This window comes from Propithecus coquereli, unplaced genomic scaffold (assembly GCF_000956105.1).
Source record: "Propithecus coquereli isolate 6110/MARCELLA unplaced genomic scaffold, Pcoq_1.0 Scaffold239, whole genome shotgun sequence".
Classification (NCBI taxonomy): Eukaryota; Metazoa; Chordata; class Mammalia; order Primates; family Indriidae; genus Propithecus; species Propithecus coquereli.
The window spans coordinates 2,077,114-2,081,967 of NW_012147941.1; the positions used below are offsets into that span (position 1 = coordinate 2,077,114).

Here is a 4,854-nt window from a genome sequence, read left to right on the forward strand (position 1 = left end):
GGGTATGGTGGCACATGCCTGTAGTCCCAGCTACTCGGGAGGCTGAGGCAGGAGGATCGCTTGAGCCCAGGAGTTTGAGGTTGCTGTGAGCTAGGCTAACACCACGGCACTCACTCTAGCCAGGGCAACAGAGTGAGACTCTGTCTCAAAAAAAAGAAGTTTTATGCTTTCTACAAATGGAATCTGGGAGTTATGAATAAGGACAAAATTTTACAAAGGTCTTGACTAATACTGCCCTCAAGAGCCCCTGGATAGCTCCCTGGGCAAAGTCTGATCCTGCTCCCCACCCCCATACCCTAAGAAAATAGGGTTAATACCTCCCCAGATGGCTAAAGGGAGGATTAAGGGTCATTATTCTTGGTATCCAGCTTGTCACAGCTCCAGCAGTTGTGACCTTGCATCCTAAAAGAAGATAATAAATATAAAAATGCAAACAGTGATCCCTAAATCTGGCTCTATAAGGGGTCGCTGAGAATTTTCTTTGCACAGGCCTCTGACACTGTCTCCCATACTCTGACCTGCTGACTGCATTCTCCCCTCATTCAGGCTTCAAGTTTTTAAGGTATTAGTCACTAATGCCACAAAGTCCTTTGAGGAGTCAGCAGCTATTACTAATAGCACAAAGATGGGCCCCAGAATTCTCAGGGTTCAGTCAGTTTGGAATTTACACTGAGGAAGTCATCAAAGGGGTACACTTTTACACCCAAGCCTGGCTCTTGAGAGCAATCATTGAGGTCTACTGTAAAGCGTATATTACATCATTTAGTCCTCATAAACCCACTATAAGATACATACTATTATAAGCTTTATTTTACAGATGAGCAATCTGTAGCTCAGAGAGGACACGTGATTCACCCTAGATCACACAGCTAAGAAGCGGCAGACATGGGTTCAAACATCAGCCCTACCACTACTAGCTGTGTAACCTCCAGCATATTTCTTAACTTTCTAGAGTCTCAGTTTCCTCATTTGTAAAGTGAGAAAAACGGTAATATCTTCTTTATAGGGGATTTCTGAGGATTAAATGAAATATTGTAGAAAAAGTGTCTAGCAAATGGTGGTACATATTGAGTATTCAATACATGTTAGCTTTTTACAGATCAAAAGACTGGGAGTTTAATATCATTTTTACAGAATCAGAGTTTAAAATCCTAAAAGATCACTTAGTTTAAGTACCTACATAAGTCTGAACCCCTCTGTCATATCTTTAATATGAAGTGACAAAGCCTCTGCTTGAATACCTCCAATGATGGGTAACTCACTCCCTCACAGGCAGCCCATTTTGTTTTTAGAAAGCCAAATTCTCTCCTATCAAGCCAAAGTCTACCATCTTGGAATGTCTGTCATTTAATCCTAGGGCTGTCTTCTAGAATCACACACAGAAAGTCCAGTTCCCTTTCCTTATGACAATTCTTCAAGTATTTGAAGGAGGGTATCATGTTCCCCCAGACCCTTAGCCTTTGTCTTTTCAGCTCTTCCTCATGTGTCACAGTCCCAGAGGCAACTTAATATCACAGAGCAGACAGACCTGGGTTTGAATTCCAATCCTTCCTCTTACTAGCTGTGTGACCTTAAGCAAATTACTTAGCCTCTCTGAATCTGTTTCTTCATATGTATAATAGGGAATGTGATTCCCACCTCACAGGACAGTCATGAAGGTTAAACTGGATAAAATAAGACTACTACCTAGGACTGAGCCCAAGATCTACCAGGCCCTCAATAAATGTCAGTCACTTTTTGAGATATACTCCAACTAGTAAATATCTCTCAAATTAAGTTAACCAGAATTAAACATAACACTAAGGGACTGCTTTCTGATAGCAACTGTCAGGACTTAGGTTTTTAAAGAGGTGTTAGCTAATTAGAAAGCACAACCCAAGGGTTCTGTGGGGCCAGCAATGTGCAATGGCAGCCCAAAGATGCAGTGGAGGATGTGGAAAAGTGAGGATGAAAGAAGAAAAGAAACAACACAGATCATTAAACCAATGACCCAAAGACAAGTATCACCATGTTACTTGTTGTCTATGACTCCCTCTCTGAGACTTAGAACTGCACATGTGAGCCACATCCCCTAATTTAAAAGGAGAGAAGAAAAATAAAAATAATTAAAGAACAAGTCACAGTCTATATCTTCCTCAGCAGTTGGCCCCTCAAGATCCACAGATGTTTGGCAGTGGACTTCAAGATTTCCAGTTGTGTACTTTCGGATCCTGAAGTCCAGATGTGTGAAAATGCCCTACAAATGATGCACGTGTCAATACTAAACTCCTTCAGCCAGAAAGACTGCCAATTGTGTGACAGCTCTAAAACTCAAAAGTGGTAAATAGACATTAACACCATCATCATAATCATTACACATATTCTCTTTCCCTCAATGACCTCCAGGGATGGAGTCTGACGCGGAAATACGGACTGTTACCCAATTATTCTGCAGAGTTGATCCAAAAGCACTGCTTCTACAAATCGAGATAAGACTTTAACGTAAGTGCCCCCAAACAGGTCAAAAAAGGAAAGGATAACAGGACCCCAAACTTAAAGCAGCATGATCAATTATGACAGAAAAGGTCGTTTTGGCAATGAAATATTAACAACCTACAATGAAAAATCTCAGTAGTCTCAGACTCAGTCTAAAGGAGCCCCACTAGTTACTCCCTGGTCTGTTATAGAGGATCTGGTTATTATACTCAACAGCAAAGATTCAATTCAATCCCTCTAAAGATATAAGAATTGCAAGGAAGAGTAAGTCAGAACTCGAGACAGAAATAGCGTTAAGTAGTTCCTTCACCATAGTGAGCAGAGGCTGGCCACTCAAAGACTCTAAGACACAGAAAAGCTTAGTGCAGGCCACTGGGCATACCTGTCCTGTAGGTGGGGATTTCATAATGTCTTTGAGTCAGAATGTGCGCTGACTCAAGAAGAATAGTTTTCTTCTCAAAACTGTTTCAGGCTTTGTTAAAAAGGGAACACTTAATTGCCACTTTACCCTGATCATCGACCCCATCTTTGAAAAGAATAATGAAGCTACAGCCATCCTGCCAGGCTCCTAAACTTGAGAGGAAAACTTTAAACTTGCTCTACCACTACCTTAGGAGGTTAAAGAAAGTCAAAGAACAGAACTTTGGAGGAAACAGTCAAATTTGGCTGTTAGTCTTAGGCCCTGATACCTCTTCTCTAGAAACCATGGGGGAGCATACACCTGCAGAGGAGAAAGAGCCCGAGGGCACCAAGCAAATTCAGCCCGGCTGGCAAGGGGGCGTCCCACTGCAGCTTTCAGTAACAAGAATTGGATCCTACTGGTTTGCAGTCTATCTCCTCACTTCCTATTTACCCTTCGAAGTGGGTACTGAATAGCCCATTCCCAAGTAGAGGCCCTTTGTACGGGGCACTACAGTCGCCTGGTGGAAACACCTTGGCAGAGTTCGTTTTGGTGCCAGGATGGGCCAGTGAGGGAATCTGCGGTGGATGAGAGAGAGAGAGAGAGAGAGAGAGAGAGAGAGAGAGAGAGAGAGAGAGAGACAGAGAAAGAGAACACACTAAGAGGGCAGGGCAACGTGCCTCCCGGCACTTACACCTGCCCCTTCTTCCTGAGATCGGCGCCAGATCAGATGTCAAACAAAAACTCCACAAAAAAGTCCCAAGATGGAACGACTTCCACCTCTCCCTCGGTAGAGCCTCCGGGGATTCCCACAGCCTTCCCCCCAACGTCCTGACCAGCCCTCCGCCCCCACCCCGCCCCCAGCCCACTCTGCCCTCTGCCCCAGCAAGGCCTGACCCCTCTCGGGACACCCCGGGGCCCCGAGGCGGGCGGACTCAGGCCCCAGGCCGGCAGGGCTGGAGCCGGCCCAGAGCTGGCGGCCCGTGTGCCGGGGCTGCGGGAGCCGATCTCCGCCTCGGCGCCCGCGGAGGGCAGGGGGCGGCGGCGACTCCTACCTGTCAGGTCTCTTCCCCGGACCCGCAGAGGCGCAACTTCAGGAGCCCATGTCCGTCCGGGGGGGGCCGGCCCCTCTCCCGGGAGTGGGGGCGCGGATCCCGGGGAGGGGGCTGGAGGGCCCGGGCAGCTCTAGCCTCTTCCCATGCTCTCCGCCTGGCGCCTGGCCGGGGCCGGACAGCGCCTCCGCCCGCCCCTGCGCACCGCCTCACACCCGCGCTCACACACACTCACACTCCCTCGCGCGCTCTCACACACGCACTCCCCTCCCTCCTCCTCCTCTGTTTATCTCCTCCAGCTGTCTGGGGACCCAGGAGAAGCCCAGCACCGCGCCTGCGCCACGCAGTCTCCGCCCCCGCCCCACGCCTCACAGCCCGCGGCTACGCTACGGAGACAGCGCCCGGGCGTTTCTAGAATGGCAAGGCGGGCCCCCGAGCCCCGCCGCCCCCCCCAGGCCCGGTCAACGTCTGCGGCCGGCGGCGCCCGCTAACCTGCTAGTGGGGGAGCTCCGCACCGCTGCGGCCAATCCGCTTCGCCCCTCGCGGGACCGGCAGCCAGTGGGCGGGCGGGAAAGCAGGGCTGGGCCCTGGGGCATCTTGGGAGTGGTAGTTTTTCGCCGTGGAGGAGCTCCGGCCGAGCGGGCATACCCTGCCGGTTGCCATTAGTTACCCGGACGCACCTCCCACCCCACCACTGCGCTTCCTCACACCGCTGCTGGGACAGCCGCCCACTCACTCGCCCATTGCCCCCAAGAACCCCATGCAGCCCCCTAAGAGCTCCTCAAGACTTCCTCTGAGCCCCTGAATTGCGTGACCCCTCAGGCTAGGGCCCTAGGGCCCCCCAGAACGGAGCCTCAGCCTGCTCCTTCCTGTTCTGTGCTGAAGAAGCACATTCTTTACTCTTGTCTCCTAGCCCTGAAGGAAACG

The 4,854-nt window shown here is 49.9% G+C and overlaps 1 protein-coding gene across 1 annotated transcript in view; it reads right to left on the reverse strand.

Moving 5' to 3' along the window:
- The window catches only part of WDTC1 (WD and tetratricopeptide repeats 1), a 74,734-nt gene extending 70,479 nt beyond the window's left edge, over positions 1-4,255 (reverse strand). The window contains exon 1 of the mRNA XM_012645992.1: positions 3,931-4,255. The gene's annotated coding sequence lies outside the window, so the exon portion shown is untranslated. The remainder of the gene's footprint in view (positions 1-3,930) is intronic.
- Between the last annotated feature and the right edge of the window lie 599 nt (positions 4,256-4,854).